This window comes from Dipodomys merriami, unplaced genomic scaffold (genome assembly GCF_024711535.1).
Source record: "Dipodomys merriami isolate MVZ:Mamm:240054 unplaced genomic scaffold, mDipMer1.0.p SCAF_12, whole genome shotgun sequence".
Lineage (NCBI taxonomy): Eukaryota > Metazoa > Chordata > Mammalia > Rodentia > Heteromyidae > Dipodomys > Dipodomys merriami.
Window position 1 is genome coordinate 7,728,015 of NW_027202493.1, and position 19,246 is coordinate 7,747,260.

At 38.0% G+C, this 19,246-nt stretch overlaps 1 protein-coding gene and 1 pseudogene across 3 annotated transcripts in view; one reads left to right on the forward strand and one right to left on the reverse strand.

The window, feature by feature from the left end:
• Positions 1 to 19,246, reverse strand: part of Unc5d (unc-5 netrin receptor D) — a 586,279-nt gene that overhangs the window by 122,326 nt on the left and 444,707 nt on the right. The gene's annotated exons all lie outside the window — the stretch shown is intronic.
• On the forward strand, positions 726 to 821 carry LOC138823465 (U6 spliceosomal RNA; annotated as a pseudogene).

Sequence of the window (19,246 nt, forward strand, 5' to 3'; positions counted from 1 at the left end):
TTTATAATACCAGATTCTCTCTTTTCCAATGTTCCAGCCACTCCTCCTATCTCCTTTATGGTTTTTCCTTCACTGAAACATGAAGTATCATAGCACATGAGTATCTAGACTAGCACTTATCCATCTCATACCATACAATATATCCCCTCAGAAAGTTTTCTAGATAAATGTGCCATTCACAATGGTACTTTTAATCCATAGATACACCTAGAGTACAGCTTCTACTCACAGACGCACACCCCAGAAATACTACTGTATTTTAAAGATACTTGAAGCTTCGCAGGTTGAATTGGATTGGACTGTTTTTACTATTGTTGAGTAAATGAGAAAGGAAGAAATAAAAAAAAAGAAAAAGAAAGGAAGAAATGGCATACTTACTTTTCCAATATTAAAACAGTTGAAAGTTAATCATCCAAGAAATAAAGATTCACACAACACATGACAGTATGTGCTCATTATTTCGTATTTTAAAAAGTTCACTTTTGGGGATTTAGCTCAGTGGAAGAACACAAGTGCAAGGCCCTGAGTTCAGTCCTCAGCTGGGGGGGGGGGGGACTAACAAAAAAAAACAGATCATCGGGGGGAAAAAAAAAAACAAAAAAAAAATCACTTTCAATATAAAGACTAATCTTTTGGAAGGGGTAGACAAAGTGAGCATTTGACAGAATATTAGAAAACTGTAAATGCCAAGGAAAAAAGGGAATTTGAGCTCAAAAGTCTCTGAAGTGTTTGCTTCGGCAGCACAAATACTAAAACTGGAATGATACAGATTAGCATGGTCCTGCACAAGGATGACACACATATCTGTGAAACGTATATTTAGAAAAAGTTTGGGAAGTATTTATATTAAAGAACTATGAATAAAAGTTACAGGGTAAAACAGAAGCAATAAGAACTATGTCTGATTTGATCAGGTAATTAAGAGTAAGGAGGCCAAAATTAGAAGTCTACTTGTATATTCAGTATAAACTTGGTCCTTAATATGCAAAGTACACCCTGCTATCAATAGAAAAGGAAGAGAGGAGAGAGATAAATCAACATGGCACCAGGAAAATGGAACAAATGGGTAATGAATTTAATGATTTGTGTAGTAAGTTTAAGTAAGCTTAAATAAGGTATTGAAATTTATTACCTTTCTATCAGTAGGTTGAGCTCAGACATTACATGAGCTCTATACCCATATCTCAAACTAATTTTTAGTATATATATATATATATATATATACATATACTCAAAACTATGTATATGTACATTTTATATATGTTATATAATGTATATATATATTATATTATGTCTTTGGCATGCATTATATCTGAAGCTGCAGTCATTTATAAAATCATGCAAAATGTTCAAGATGAAAAAGCAAAAAAGGGTTTCATACACAACTCTGATAAAGGTTACTGTTCTTAGGAGGCTACAGAAATATGTTGCTGGGGAGGAGGAAAGTGATAAATTGTAAATGTGTGTCACAAAAGCTGAAGAAGAGTTATTTAACATTCTGAAAGTTACAAGTGAAACATTAAGTGTTCAGGGTGAAGTCCAGGCTTCAACTCAACATGGGTCTCTACCTACAGTGATCTCATTACCATCAAGTTGAAGGCCCAAGTCTGGTTTTCAAGTTTTGAAACAGGATATTAATAGCAAACCTTACTTTACCCTCTGTCATTTTCCCATAGTGCTATATTTCCCCCTTTCCTCCAGAGGGATCACTTTGCAAGGTTGAAGTTAGCAGTTTGAAAATATCCAATGGAAAATTCCAGGGCCCCTCTACTCAAGTTTAAAATGATACACCTTTCTTAGAAGTGTAATGAAATCTTTATCATCTTGCTCCATCTTGCTTTGAGAATGAGTCATCTCTGTGTCTAAGTATATGACTGCTGTATACATTGTCTGCTTTGTAGTCACCAATGGGTGGTTATTAGACCCAGTGCCCCAGTACCTCTGTGCTGGGTACAGGGTTCAATGCTATCGTATTGTACTTTCAGCCATCTATTTGGCAACTTGGGAAACACATAGATAAGAGATATTACCACAGTTCATAGTTACTAATATATTCCCAGAGTCCTCTGGCCTCTGGAGAAACACTCTCTTTTTCTTTCTCTATCCCTTTTTCCTTAGAGCACAACAATCTTTAAGTACACAAAATATAATAATTATAACCACAAAGTTATCTCAAGGAAACATCCAGTAGTTTTAGTTCAAATTAATAGAAACACTGAGAGACACTGAATATGTTATATACTCAATAAAAACACAGTAGCACAAGTATGGAATGATTGGATTATCACCCTGATATCCAACATCCAAAGAGCTCCCTGAAATCAGTAAGAAATTTGGATTCCAAAATAAAATGACCTATGTGTTCAGAGGAGAAAATTACACAGAGATGAACAATGAGACGTCATTCAATTTGATCCATGATAAAAATAAGAATTACTACTAGTCTGTTAAAATGTCAATTTTTGAGCCCATTTAGGTTGAGGAAAGGTGTAGTGACAGATGTTTCATTCACTTTTGATGATATTCTAAATAATTACGTGTTGTGGGAACAATCTTGAAGCTTTTGACAATAACCAAAATTATTTACATGCTATATAAAATCCTCCCCTGATTTCAGTAGAATAATCATTAGTTTAAAAATGCAGAGAAGTGGGATAAGTTGTAATCACAGCTTTTTTATACATTTTTATTGTAAAAATACTGTACCGAGGGATTACAGTTACATGAGCAAGGTAATGAGTACATTTCCTATCAAGCATTGTTACCTCCTCCTTTGTTTTGCCCTTACTATCTCTTCCCTCCCTCCTCCAAAATAAAGAAGCAATTGAAAGCAACCTAAGGGCTTGGTAATTGAGGCTGACATCTGGAGGACTATAGATATGTCTGTGTTTCTAGATTCCTTTGATTATATTTTTCTTTTATGTTACTGAGGACTGAATTCAGAGTCTGCTTGAAAGGTAGGTATTGTACTACTTGAGCCACATCCTTAACCTTTGTGTGTGTGCGTTTTGTTATTAAGATAGATTCTTCCAATCATTGCCCAGCCTGGTTTCAAACTTGTAATTCTCCCATCTTCTACTCCCATGTAGCTAGCTAGCATTATAAGCAAAACCCTCCCTGTCCTATGATGGCTGCAATTTTCTGCGTGAGTTATTCACAAAAGATTTCTGGCAGGGTTATATGATTAGTTCTATACAGTGAGTTGTCAGTACAAGTGACTTCTTAGTTCTAGGACTGAGTATCTACTTTTTATATTATTACAGAATTATATCATCCTATATTATTATTGAATTCTATATTATATATTGAATAATTTTATTATCCTATATTATTATTGTATTCTTCTTCTGCGACACCTGCCCTTAGAACTATAATGAATGTCATGAAACATGGCACCCAGGTGATGTCATGACCACTTAGTATAAGAAAGAAATAAGTACTTATTGCTTTAAGGCACCAAGTTTTCCTTGTTGTTTGTTACTATATCATAATCTAGCTTGTCTTATTTTCTAAATCTATAAGATGTTGAGAAGCAGGAGAAATAAAAGCCATTTTCATTAAACAAAAAAACATGGCCTCAAGTTTGAAAAAACTTCCCTAAAAAGTAAACAAATTATCTTAAATTGCATGTCTTTCTGTTCCATACACTAATGCATTAACAAGAAGACAGTTCCTTTCTCCATGGCTCAAAAGCTAAATGACTGTCCTGCCTTTCATTCTACCTATTTTTATTTCTGTCTGGCTATTTTCAATAACTCCTTGGTTAAGATTTTTGCAAAATCTTACCCAGTGTGCATCGGGTACCAGGAGCTTTTTTGTCAATTGAGCTCTACACCCATGGAGGGATGGGTAATGTTATTGCATTGCTTTTACATGCCATATCTACTTCAGTTGGCTATGCAATTTCATTAACAAGATTAAGTTTTTCATTTCTATTTTTATTGTTTAAATAACACAGGTAGTTTCAGGGGTTACAAACATTCCCAGAGGAATTTTAAAAAAGAGGTGACTTTGTATATCTAACGTTTTCTCATTTGGGGAGGGTGTTTATGTTTCTCTTTTTAATCAGCCTGGTCAATTAAACTGGACGGTTTCCTATTTGTTTCCATCCAGTTTATCTTCCTCTTTTTTGCATTCTGCTTTTTATGAACTATCTCAGAGCTGCTGTTTGAGTTTCACAACACTATAGGGAATGTTTAAAAAATAAACTAAATTGCCTTTGTAATTTTATTTTCTTTTTTTTCTATTTCCTGAAAATGAGATTTCTCAACTGCTTGCTTCCCCTCCACCCTCCCCTTCCTTTTTAATTTAAATTTTGATACTGAAATGAATTCACAATATTCTGTTAATATCACTAGGGGAGACTCTCCTATGCAATGTACAGTCTATAATTCTCTACTCTTATCCTTCCTTGTTAGATGGCTTTACAATTGCCCACACTTAACACATATTGAGCAGTTTATTTGATATTGAAAAAATATCCAACCTTTCATATTATTTATTGCTAGGAAGGAATATAGTTACAAAAAATAATGAAAGTCCTATGCAACCCTCACTGCTGCTTGAATGAAGTTGTAGGATGTGTTTGTCCCATGGGACTTGGAGAGTTAATTTCTAACAATGCTCTAAACACAGAGAAATCAGATCAAAATTATCCAAAAAAAAAAGAAATAAAGATAAAGGAATGAAGGAAGGGAGAAAAGAAACAAAGAAAGAAAGCAGGAAGGGAAGAAAGAGAAAAAAGGAAGAAAGAAAAATACAGTCAGTTTGGGAAAATGCAATTTTATTATTTTAGGAAACAATATTTATACATATATTAAATGAATGTGTAGTTCTAAAGATTCATCTGACTATAAGGATAAGAGATAGCAATAGGCTAGGAGTATATACATTCACCATCTAATAATAATTCAAAGTCTGGAATTTATACTGAGACAACCAATTTATCCTCTGGACAGAATGGAGTCAATGATTTATTCTTCCTTTGTAAAATAAGGAAAATGTATCAATTTCTCCCATTGCATGGGACTCTTAGAAGGATGGAAACAAAGCTGTAGATGAGTGTCTTTTGTCAAAGTTTAAAGAAATAAGTTAATGTAAGATGGTAATAGATTCTAGGAGCCCCTGTCCTCACATGGATTTATACACAGGCTACAATATCAATAGTTCAGAGATGGGGCCAGAAAGGTACATGGTGGGTTGTCACTGGGTGGTCATTATATCTAAACCCCTCCCTAATGACATAGAGCAGTCACCCAAGAATGTAGGAAAGGAGAAACTCAGATGCTTTGCTTAGGAAAAATCATCTGTGGCCATGTAGAAGGCAACAGGTGATATTGGGGACTGGAAGCCAGACAGGAAAACACCTACTCCTCAAGTAAGGGTAAAGTGTAATGAGGCCTAAGCAGAACAGTGGAGTAAAGATGTAACTGACATCATGAAGAATGGGTAGAGTCGATAACTATTGGTAAAATTAAAGGAGAAAAGAGAAGCAAAAGAAAAGAGTGTCAGGGATGTTATACAGTGCGAGAACACTGACTCTAGGTTCCATCCCCAGCCCCATAGACAAACACCTCATACCCACCAGAATAGTGCAAGCTTATAGACCTGGGATTCATTAGGCTGAGACAAAATGATCTTGCATTCAAGGCAAGACTGAGCTACAGATCCTGTCAAGAGAAAGGAAAGAAAGAGAAGAACAGGAGGGTGGGAAAAGGAAGAATGGAAGGAAGGGAGCACTATTAGTGGAACATCCAAATATTCATGGCTCCAAAGTTCCCAGCTTGAGTAACTTAATAGGGTCTCAGGTTTGAAGGTGAAACACCTATTTATACATGTTACTATTTTTTTTAACCAGTCCTGGGAGTTAAACTTGGGGTCTAGGCACTGTCCCTGAGCTTCTTTTGCTCAAGGCTAGCACTCTACCACTTGAGCTACAATGCCACTTCTGGACTTTTCTGTTACCACTTGAGCTACAATGCCACTTCTGGATTTTTCTGGATTTTTCTGTGTAGTACTGAGAAAGCAAACCCAGGGCTTCATGCATGCAAGGCAAGCACTCTAAGCCACATTCCAAGCCCCATATATGTTATTTTTGAAGTATGGTGGAACATTTTCAAAAAACTTACTATTGACCTAGGCAAGTAGATTTAATAGAACTACCTCAGAGGTCTAAGAAACCTGCAGCAAAACTGGTTTGGGCTTGAGCATAAAGTACATTTATTTCATATCAGCATCAACTGAAGAATCATCAACAAAAGGAATTCTTATTTGTGAACTTCAGGTTGGTGGTGACAATTTTATAGGTCAAACAACAAAATAACTCTGCAGTTCTTCACTTCAGATGAGGCTATTCTGCCCTTTAAATATATCTGATTTTCTATTGTGGTCAATAAGTGGAGTACACCAACATCAGACATATCACATCCAGAATGTCAGTGCTCTGGCATGCGAGCAATCAATTGTCTCTGGGTGCAAGATAAAAACTGTAGCCAGCTTAATAGTAAAAGGTCAATATCCAGCCGGTGGTCACAACTCATTTGCTTATAGCCATGTTCTTGTTATAAAAAAGAAAAAAAATTAAAAGGACACTTTCCACCTTTTATTTTCAAACCACCTAAATTTCATTTGCATTTTTGATACAAGTACAGCACAGGAATATTAACAATCACTCAATAGTGTGTGTGTGTGTGTGTGTGTGTGTGTGTGTGTGTGTGTGTGTGTGTGTGTGCGTGCGTGTGTGTGTGTGTGTGTGTGTGTGTGTGTGTGTGTGTGTGTGTGTGTGTGTGTACAGGTCCTACAGCTTGAACTCAAGGCCTGGGACCTGTCCCTCAGCTTTCTTGCTCAAGGCTAGTACCACACATCTACTTCCAAGTTTTTGGTGGTTAATTAGAGATAAGGGTCTCAAAGGCTTTCCTATGTTGGCTGGCTTTGAACCTCAATCCGTAGATCTCAGCTTCCTGAAAGGTTAGGATTGCAGGCATGAACCCTGGCACTCAGCTTCAATACTTCTTTTGATCATTTTACCAAGTCATTGGTGCCCAGGGTAGGAGCTGGCACATTGTATTTTGAGATAATTATGATGAATTTTGAATTTTTTCTAATGGCTTTTAAAACATTTCCCCCTGCCTGCCTTCCTTTGCCCTCTAAACTTACACATATCCCCTGCAATCACTACCTCTCACTCCCACCACCATCACCAGCATCTGACTGTGCCAGATAGACAGACAGAAGTGATTAGACGGACTACATTCCTTGCTTTCCTGTGGATTTTCAGTGTGTCCTAAATTGTCATATTACCTTCAGGCCCAAAGTTTCAAACCACCAAATGTATCACACTGTCATTTCAGTCATCAGTATCAATCTGTTTAGTGGCTGAGACTAGCAGTAATGTGAGCTGATGGGATCAGGTTTTAGAGGCTAACAAACTGGAAGAAGGTCAGAAAAGATGCTTGGCCGGGAAGTGCTGTAAAGATCAGATAGTTATTTCTACCAGCCTTGGGCAGCTTACAGACTAAGAAGATGTCAGCTGTTTTCCTTCGGCTTGAGTGATGATTCTGACATACAACAGTATTTCTCAAGTGTGTCTGTTTCTAGTGTTACTTAGTTCTACAGCCAGCATGTGCTGGCTGGTAGTAACCCCCCTTCACAAGGTGAGCTTAAAGGAAATGTATAGTAAATACCTGCCTCTCCAGCACACCTGTGATTGCAGATTGACCAGTTATGACTTCCTTTCCATGTTAGAGCTGATCATTTTTAACCTGGGTTTTTAACCCATATGGGAAATAATGATATAACTTTACCTAGGGATTTATGTTTACCTGCTCTATGCTCTGCATCTTCCTTTTTTCCTCATGGTCCTGGAACTCTATGGCACCTTTCCTTCTCTGTAACCATTTGGGGGGCCTTTATCACAAGACTTCTTAAAACTCCATTTGAATAGAGGGAAGAAGAGAAATAAAAGCAGTCATTATATTCAATGTACATTACATAAAAAGTGAACTATGTAAGTAACTTGAGGGTAAGGATGGAAGGGGAGAAATGGGGGAGAATGTCAAAAGGGGTGACACTGACCAAGACAAACTGCGCTTATGACCTGGCTTTTGAAATCTTATACTTTTTGTACAACTACAAAACAAAAAAGCAACCCTCAGATTTTTTTATGCAAATCACAGACTGAGTTATACTTGTTCACTTTCTCAGCCACACATTAGTGGTCCCTATCAGCTTCAGCAGTAATGCAATATCACCAGAGGATACCATCATGACCTACTTCAATGTCAGTAAAGCCCAGGGCCTGCCTGTACTATTCCAGTCTAGTCTTAAGTCTAATCACAGATGGGTTACCCGACCTCATCTTATTCTAGGCTCAGATTTCATTAAATCAATTTTTTTTAAATGGAGCACCATTTTAAAGCTCTTGTTTTGTTCCATTTTAATTTGATTAAATATGAGAGATCTGAAGAGGCACACTTCCCATGAATTCATACTGTGAGTGATAGAAATGATACACATTCATGAGGGCAGTCAGCCCTGGAAGTGGAAAAACAAGTAAATAAAACAGCTTTGCAATCCACTGGCACTTCTCCTAGGAGAAGATAACATAGGAAAAGTGCTGCTAGATCTCTGGACAGATGACCTGAAGAAGCACCTGAAGAAGCACCATGAAGCAGGAATAAGTGGAATGAACCCACTTGGTCAGGAAATTCTAAGGCTTTATCAGTGAGGACCCCTAAGAAGCTGTAAGGCAAGAAATCCTAAAAGAGAAGAGAGCAGGATCTAACTAAATATATTGTAGTCGACTCATTGTTTACTAAACGGCACACACTCTACTTGTGACTAAAGACAGGTTCAGGAAATGAATCAAATGCTGTAAGATGGTGGTAGAAAACTAGATATCAGCTGGTTCCTGCGCTGCCAGGAGAACAATGTACCTGACATCATAGAGATAACTCCTCCATATCCCCAGGGCTACAGGAGACCAAGGATCAACACAAGAGAGGGAATTATGGAGGAACTGAGCAGCAGATCTAATGTAACCCAGGAGCAAGCAGGAATGCTAAGATTGTGCATATAAACTTTAAGGGAGTTATTTATTCTTTTTCTCATCTCTTCGTCAAGTTCTGCTAATACAAGGCTTCTTCACCACTAAATCTCGTGAGTATGCCAATCTAAAATAAATCCACAAACAAGAAAGATGCTAGAACTAACCTGCCTAATCCCAAACTGGGTTCCAAACCATCCCAAGTATTCTCTATTCTCACCAAGAGGAGGCTCTACTTCAGCCATTACAACTAGGCAATGCATCTAGCAAGACAGTACTTTTCAAGTAAGTTCCTGTCTGCATCGGCTATGTCCATAAATATGTCTTGTTTAAGGCAACTCTGTGTGGACAGGACTCTGTCCTGTAGTATTTCAGCTGAAGGGACTGGTTGCAGAATTTACAAGTTAGGTTTTTATGGTTCATATTTATCTAGAATGCTCAACTCTTGATCAGAACTCCTAGATGAATTTCTCAGGTCTGGAGATTTATTGGGAAAGGAAGAATAGTGGTTTGCCCTCAGCTCAGTTCCTGAAAGAAGACAAATTAGAAGCCAGTGGAAGTTGAGCATCAGGAGGTTGCTTTTTTGTCAGGTAGAGTTTTTGGTAAATAGATAGCCTCCAGGGAAGGGGGATCCATCTATTCTAACACCTCCTCCCAGGTTGACTTGTTCCCTGGTGTTATTTTATCTAGATGGATTACCATAAACATGTGACTCTGCTCCCCTCTGGCTCCCTTCCTTCCCATTTCCCCTGTTTGACACCATAAACTAACTCCCAGCTGAATCAAAGTGATGGAGATCTTTGGTTCTGCATACATTACAGGATCACCACTAAATGCTGGGCGATAAACAGGACCAAGGGCCTGCAGAATCGCTCCAGGAGAAACCAGTCTTTATCTTTAATGGACTTGCTCTTAAAAGTATCTGCATGTGGCAACGCTAAATACTGTGAAGTTGTGGTTACAGATCACAGACTCCAAGCACATGAATATTAAAGAGGAAAACAGCAGAGAAGCAATGGAAGATTGAGTAGAAAAAGCTGGTAGGAAAAAAAATCACATTTATTGGCTTCTTTCCTTTCATAGAGGTAGCTCTAAGCAAACTATAATAGATAAAACCTTTTTGTGGAGGAAGCCCACACTTAAGGACATTTTTAATACAAAAGACTGAGTGGAATATGTGAACCAAGAGCATAAAATGGGCATGGAATGCAGAGATCAAAACTGGGTTTGCAAGATCTTCCCCGATATGTGAAATTTGAACCATTGTCTGAAAACAAGACAGTGAGTCAATATGGTCCCTGCAAAGGGAGATAGCCAGTCAGCGAAATCCCCACGAAAGCCATAAAAGCCTCTCTCCGATCCCTTATCAGTACATCTCAGCTTTGCTCTTTGCCTAGTTGTCCTCTATTATTCTAAACAGAATCCTAATAAACATTTGCTGTTGATTGATTCTCCTATCTTGGTAGTTTGTTTTTTAAACCAATCCGTGGCTTAAAAAAAATCCACAATATTTTGGTGGTCTGAACAGGGAGATTTAGAAGAATTCCTTCCTTTCTGTATCATAACTCTTGGAGGTACAGCACTTGGAGTCAACTTCAGATCTTGGATTAAGATTACTCCCCAGTGAAACCTGAAGGCTGTAAGCATTATGCCCACCTTTGGTCCTCAGCTCCATCCAGGCCTGAGCTCCTCTCTACCCTGGAGTTCCTGCCATACAGTTGCCCCCCCCCCTCTCTCCACTCAGACCACCTGAACTCCCATCTATCTTACTTCCTAACCCCGTCCCCACCCCACCCCTGCCCCCCACCCTGCAGTATAGCGGAGGCCGCCATGTGCTCTCTCTCCGGAGAAAATATGGCTTCTCTAATAAACCTTATAATACTCCTTCTCCTGAGCCTGCCTGCCTCCACGCGGTCTCCTGGCATGGATGTGAAGGATCCTTTCATTGATCCTTTCAAAGGCCTCCTCCCGGATGTCTGGAAACGATCACAGGTAGGTAAAAGACCCAAGACTTATACTGACTCGTCCCTGAGATGACTAACTTCCTCTAAAACTTACAGGTGTGAGGTCAGGGCAAGTCTCTGATAAGCCTCACCCCTCAAAAAAAGCCCCTTCCAACACAGGAAGAAACTTTCCTCACACCTTACTCCCCACACACTGACTTTTAGCTCCTTGGACAATATCATCTCTATCCTCAGTGAAAGTAGTTTGGTACCTCTTATGAGTCTTCCCTGCCTCTTGCCCACTGGCCCTCCAGTTCTCTGGTCTGGCCATGTCTAGTGAGGGCTACAGGTCCTGACTTCAATTTGGGGTTCCTCTTAACCTTGAGGGTAGTATTCCTAAGTGTCTTTCAGTCCTTCAAAGCTATTCTCCAGTTTTAGGATCCTTGTGGCTGAAGGGCACATGGTATTAGTGGTAGTGTTCCTATTTTTTTTCCTTTGTATGTTCAAGACCCTTTATTCCACATACAATGTCCTAAGGAGTCTTCTAGCATAGGTTTCTTCAATTCACCCAGACTCACCACTGAGCTACATATTCTAACACCAGGCAGAATTTTCTCTATTATGTGGAATGGCTGGCTTATAAACTGCTAGACTGAGAAAGGCCCCTGGACTGGGAAAGGCCCCTTTTCCAGTTGCTCAGAGGCATCAAACCCTCCCAAGAACCTTCTCTGTTTTAGTTCTTCAACGCTTGCTCTTCTTTCTGTTCTTATCCTTGTAGTTTCCTATGGCCCACCACCCTGCCTTTTGCTGATAGTTTTAGCTTTCTACACCTTCATATACTAGGTTGGGACAAGCATTTAAAATACCTGTGTTTAAAATGCTAAAGGGATGGTATCTATACAAATACCTTTTAAAGTCAGGTTACCTAAACAAAGAATCTTAATTTGTCATAAATGTAGTGGATTTACATTTTTCTAATATATAGGTCAATGAACAAGAAACGTTAAAAATATCAGTGCATTCAGAAGAAGTTTAAGATTTCTAGCCAAATATGAATATTATTATTATTATTTTATTTATTTATTTTTTTGTGGGTCATGATGCCTGAATTCTGGGCCTGGGCTCTGTCTCTCAGCTCTTTAGCTCAAGGCTAGTGCTCTACCAAGAGCCTCAGCACCACTTCTGGCTTTTTCTGCTTATGTGGTGCTGGGGAATCAAACCCAGGGCCTCATGTACGCAAGGTAAGCATTCTACCATTGAGCCACCTTCCCAGCCCTATATTTAAAAAAAATTAATGAAGGTTATCTAAAGGACTCTCTAAGGTCAAAATATAGTACATTGACATAAAACCAACACCTAATTAGATATCCTGATGATATTGTTTGCTCTTTATAACAGTTATACAAAACAAAACCGACTTTAAACATTACTTGTATATTGTTGGATCTTGTCAAGTTTTGGATTACTTACGGAACAGTCTTAACTGAGTTCAAGTTCATTTGAATGTCTGTTTATGTCAAGGTTTTTTTAAGTGACCAACTTCTCATTGCAACTAAATATGTAGAGCTGTGGGGCTGGGAAGGTGGCTCAGTGGTAGAGTGCTTGCCTTGCATGTGTGGAGCCCTGAGTTCGATTCCTCAGCTCTACATAAGCAGAAAAAGCCAGAAGTGGAGCTGTGGCTCAAGGGGTAGATCACGAGCCTTGAGCCTTGAGCTGAGGGACAGCACCTAGGCTCAGAGTTCAGGCCCCAGGAATGCTCTCCCTCCCCCCCCACCCCCCCCCCCTGCCAAATTGTAGAGCTGTGATGCTGATTGTTCTGCTGATTGTTCCTGGATCCCTTGTATGCTTAATGCATTTCCATCCTTTAGGTACATAAGACTTCTAGGACACAAAACTTATGGAGACACTTTGCCAAGAAGATATCCTCTAAATTAAAATTGTTCATGATGCTGGCTTACTAAGGCTTATCTCCATGTGTTTCTAATTGCAATAAGGAGAACTTAATGGTCCTAACAATGATGTTGATCTTAATTATTATCCTACAATTCTGTGTACAATGAAAATAACTGTACTGTTTGGTCAATTACTGTTTCAAAGTTTTAACCATGACTATTCTAAGTCTTTTGTCATTACAGATTTTATCCTTCTCTGGAGCATTTAATGTCAGACTAATAAAGAATGGCTCTTCAAGGACTAATTTGTCAAACTCAATTAGCATTTTAAACTTACTGGAGTCTAGGTAAGCTCTGCCTACATTCCGATTGTTCTTAATCTCTCTGTTGCTTAAATTTGGTCACAAAGAGTTTTATTGATGAGATGGCACTTCTGACCTATAATTCCTTCCTAATGTGGGATCAACCAGAACATTACATCCTTACAATGAGGAAAAATTTATCAGGACAAAGTTCATCTGAGGAATGAAGCACCAGTCAAAGCTTAACCTTTTGGGGAAAATAAAACTGTTCAGAAAAGATGGAATATTGTCAGATTTCAAATGGAGTTACCTGTGTCAACCCTTTCAAAATTAAGCAAAATCAACAGATTACAAAGAAATGTTTAATAAGCATGATTACCTGATGCTAAAGCTAATACCTATGTACCTTTCGATTGGACAAGAACTTGTTCTCTAGATTTTCCATCCCAAGCTTTTTCTATAAATACAATAAATAAGCAAACAAAAACATATTTCTCTTAATGTATGAATATTCCCAGACTCTTTAAAACAGGAAGACTATTCAACTCATGTCTACTGATAGGCCTCAAAATTATATCAGACATAGTAATTAAAATGGTCAATTGATATCCTAACAAACTTGTGCTTTCTCCTCACAGTAAATTCTTTTGTAAAACCTCTGCTCCAAACAAACAAACAAAAAAAACGCACATTTTTCTTTTAGACTCATCATTCTGCACTTTTTCCATTCTCTCCAGGATTCTTTTTTTTTTTTTTTTTTTTTTTTTTTTTTTTTTTTTTTGCCGGCCATGGGTCTGGGCGCTGTCCCTCAGCTCTTCAGCTCAAGCCACAGCGCCACTTCCGGCTTTTTTCTGTTTATGTGGTGCTGAGGAATCGAACCCAGGGCCTCATGCTTGCAAGGCATGCACTCTACCGCTGAGCTACCTTCCCAGCCCCCTCTCCAGGATTCTTAATCATTACATTTCTATCAAATTCTGCCAACAGAGATAGGGACTAAAAATAATCTAGAATATATATATATATATATATATATATATATATATATATATATATATGACATTACTTCTGAATATTTGCATTTTAATTGGAACAAAACACTGGATTTGAGACATGACTATCTAACAGTAGAATTTCAGGCAAAAGTGGGAAAATGTATGTTAGAAATGCATGGAAGTTTTGAGGAATAAAACGTTTTAAGCCAGGAGCCAGTGGCTCATGCTTGTAATCTTAGCTATATGGAAGTCTGAGATCTGAGTATATGAGTTCAGAGCCAGCCTGGGCAAAATATTTTGAGACTGATATTTGCAATTAACCAGTTATATGCCAGAAGTAGAGGTGTGGCTCATTATTGAGCAGCAGCCATAAGTAGAAAAGCCAGCAGAGAGTTCCAGGACATATGATCAAGAACCACTATAGTCACACATGCAAAAAAATATCTTTTAGATCCTACCTCATAAATGGCTGTCTCCACGGAGGTAGGCTTAGGACTACTCTATTTATTATTTCTCTTCCTAAAAACAAGTGTGGACAGTAGGTGAAGAGAGGGGTGGTATGCATGTGTCAATCTTTTCTTAACCAAGTTCACCAATGCACCAGACACAGCATCAGCCAGGTGGAGGTGTCAATTAGGAGTAATTCTTGGTGAATATTCACTTGCTATGAGGGAAAAGATCCATCTAACCTGCTATCATTTTCAAGATGAACTGTGAGTTATTGCCTCTGGATGTGTGACCCTGTGGGTGTGCTTGCACACATGCACACAAGTCCTTGTGCCCACAGACACTGAATACTCAAGTTAGAGACAACAGAAATGTAACTAAGTCTCTGTGAGGATCTTGGTGGCCACTATAAACTACAACTTAGGTGTTTAATCTAAAGGAACTTCACATACCCACAACACCGTAGTTGCTTTACTAGTTCCATCCTGCTCATGTTTGCTTCTATGATCATACTGTTGTGTCATCAGAATAATAGAAGGCATAAATCTTCATTTTATGGAATTGATCACGAACCTAAGTGAAGAGGAGGTCACTTTACCTGCTGTATTGTCTAAACAAATCCTTCGAGGGATTTTGAGCCATTTAATCACGGTGCTGTCATTTGGTTTGGGTAAGCATATTTTCCCTTCATTAGATTTAATATATAATCTCATTACAAGAATCTGACACTCTGCACCGACTCTCCACTCATAAATCAGCTTCTACTTCTGTTCTTGAAGCCCAACAGGAAAAGCATAGCAACAAAGTATGATAAAAAAAATGCATTGCATGGCATTATTTCAGCAATTGGGAAGCTGCCATTGCCACTCTTCTGCTTGTTCTCATCCTTGATATATTCTGGTCCCATTCCTGCATAGACTGTCATGCTAACTTCTGTGTTTGTAAGCAATCAGACACTATGAGAATAGGTCACTCCAAAATCATTTTAAAAGAACAATTCCTAACTTAAACCCCTCTAATCACATTAGCCACCTTTCATTTTTTTCTTTTAAGTAGCACCAAGCAACATCTGGCTTGTGATAGTATTTATGGAGCTCTTACAACATATCCTGTAGTATATCTATTTCAACTAGAAAAGGAATGAGTAACAGATATATTCTCTGGATTGGAAGATGTTACATGCATTCGAGGGAAAAGACCATGAATTTTATTTAGAAAAAGATTCTTTAAATACTGGTATATATCTGTTAGAAAAATCTATAATAAACAGACATCCCTTCGAAATACCTACTTGCTCAAACAATGTGATTTCATTTAAATACTTAAAAATCATAGAAAACAATAGTTTCTTAAATAGATGAAAAGTTGTTTCTCTGTTTTATAACATGTTGACCCTTTAAAGATCTATCAAAGTCACACAATAAATGTTTCTACTTCAAAGAGAAATGAAACTAGTCTAAGAAGATATGGATTGTATAAAGAATTAAACACTATATTAACAACACATTTATTAGCTTCCATGTAATATTGTGATACTTTCCTAGGTTACATGAGCAGAGTCATGTCATTTTCTGCTAACAAGTTAAAGAGCAGGCTTAAAACATCTTTCTGTTTTTGCAGCCTGGCTTTTTAAAGCTTCATTTATAATGTAATTTTACTTAGGAAGTTATGATTGTGTGCCTGGTGATCTAATACTTCCTTATGAAGTAAGGATGCTGGAAGTTGTGTTGTGGCTCAAAGGGTAGAGCACTTGCCTTGAACAGAAGAGCTGAAGGACAGCGCCTAGGCTTAGAGTTCAAGCCCCATGACCAAGAAGAAAAAAAAAGAAAACAAAAAGAAATAGGGATTACCAACACCATCTTGGCCATGTGGTAGATGATTGGGTATTGGGTTTAACTGGCACCATCTCGCCTTCATGGTGGGGATAGGAAAGTCCCACCTCCCAGGTGATGGGCACGCCTGAATTCCTAGAGGCAGGGGTGGGGACTTGGATAATAGGTAACTGGACCATCTTGGGTCGTGAACTGTCTAGCTCCCTGTGACCCTGCCCCCTGACCTGACCCTATTTAAGCCTTCACTAGCTCAGGTAAGGCTACCCCATGCCACATGTCTCCTAGTGCTCACATTCTGTCTCCACTCAACATAGCATCCCATTTCAGCTCTCCATTGGAGCTGATCTGGTGCATTGGTATTATTTTTCTCTTCTTTCTTTTCTCTTTGGCCCTCATGGTTCAGTGTTCTCCCAGTGGTAAATATATTTGAGGGGCTACAGGTTTTCACAACAAGAGTCTGCTTGTGGTTGCTGGCCTTGTAATAAAGACTCCTGCAGGATTCATCCTCACAAAATGTGGCTTGTCCGTTTTCTTGCTGTATAACACTTAATGATTAAAAAATACCTATGCTAGATTTCAAATTTGTAGAGCATACGCTAACATTAAAGTAATCTAAAAATAGCCCCAGTTCAATCATAAGTAAAGTGTTGATGAGACTCAAGACTTCCAATTTGTAATGAAAACTCAGTCCCTCAGGTCTTTGGCCACAAGGACTCTAAACCTTGCACCCTTGCGCAAATACAGATTAGTATAATATACTTTGTCTCTGAGAATCTGGTCTGGACAATATTGAGAGGAACAGACAGACAACAGTAAACAATTCCCACCAACTTCAAAGTTGCAGCCAGGTCTTTGGTAACAGAAATGATAAAAAGAAAAAAAAGCTAATGTTTCATATACATATATACATATATACACATATATAAATTGATCGATATATGATTCCAGATTCTGATATCTAAAAATTAATGCTTATGGGAATGTATAGGTATATATTATATAAGTACTTATGGGTATGTATGGGAACATTATGTGTATATAACAAAAAATCTACTAGAAGCCTTGGGTATGGTGATACATACTGGTATTCCCTCCTACTCAGGAGGCTGAGGCAAGATGATCATTTGAGCCAAATAGTTTGAGGCCAGCCTGTAAAACATAGTGACACTACCGCTTGATAATCACATGATATAATCAACAAAGTATGCCTAAAATAACAACACAACAACAACAAAGAGATAAAAGAATGAGGATATCTGAAAACTTTATTCTCTTAGAAAGATAGATGAACTTATAACCCCCAATTTCACCCTGAACCAGGAAAATAAAGTTTTTCTTTGTAATCGAGTATGAGTGAGCTCAAACTTAGGGGAATATTGGACTCATGGCATTGATTTTCATGGAATTGCAAGAGAAAGTCCTCACTGTCTGGTGGGGCACTCACGAGGGTTAGAGTTTTTATCATGTCTATAGAGGCTCAAAGCTTCTCTGTGATCTTAGCTGAGGACAGACCGGATGGTGAACAAGGAAAGACAGAAACAAAGCATGTTCACAAGTGAAGATGCTGGAAATGTTCTGCTTCCTTAAATGATGAGGAAATGAGAGAGATTACATTTATACTACAGAACTAGTTTTATGTATGTATGTATGCATGTATGTATTTATTTGAATTCTCTTTTCATTAACTGTCAAGTTCTCAGCAAAACTTGATATTCCTTATCGCTTTGACTGATTGTTTGGGGAAGAATAAAGGTTTTAAGAGCAGAAAAAAGTTATCCTGCTAAACACACACCTGCTGCATTGAAGGTGCCAGTACTGCAGCAGTTTCAAAAAACCCAGAGCACAGCAAGCCAGGGTCTGTGCTGGAGAAGGGCACAGAGAAGTGCAGGACACAGCTAGTCAGCCAAGAGGCAGATGGCTCAGGTTTGGATGTGTGCCAGGCTCTCTCTCCTCAGATTAGGAAGAAGGTGATTCTAGAGAGGGTAGGCTGATGAGTGGGTATCATAAGAATAACTGAAAATATTCTTTCTGTTGAACAAAGAAAAGTTTAATAGCAGGAGAATTCGTCTGAATATTTCTTTATCCAAACTCCAAAATAGGATCAAATTTTATAGTATTCCAGTTTAGACTATAAAGTTATATCTAGAAAAAGTAATAAATTCTCGTCAAAATCATGCATATTATAACTGGGCTGTTAATCTTTCCTTCTTTGGTTTGTACCATGCTATCTAGAAGTACAGCTTTCCTTGCCATTTATTGGCTGTTGACTATTTCACCTTCCTTCTCGGTTTCTAAAAGACTGATTGCCTTTACCCCAGATTGAAGAAATAGCACTTGCTATTTTCCATTATTAGATACTCTTCTATAAAGGTTATCTCCTTGATTAAACTTGCAACTTCTTAAAAATGAAAAATTAGAAAAATGTTCATAGTTATTCAAGGCAAATGAGAACTTGCATAGAGGTTCATTCTGCTTCTTTCTGCACTGTCTAACACAGAGGGGCTATAAGATTTCCAAAATAATTTGTTAAATAAAAGGCAATATTGTATTAAAAATGAAAATTGTGTTCAGTAAAGCAAGTTAGGCCCAGAGAGACAAAAGATTCATGTTATTGCTCATAGGTGACACTTAGATCTAATTTATAAACATCTAAGTTAACACATATAGGGTCATTTGCAAGTGTATACAAACATATTGACTGAGGCATAGTATATGAAAGAGAAAATTCAAATGGTGTAATTCCTTAGAAAAACTAACAGCCTAGATGAAGGGTAGAATTTAAATGGTGTTATTCC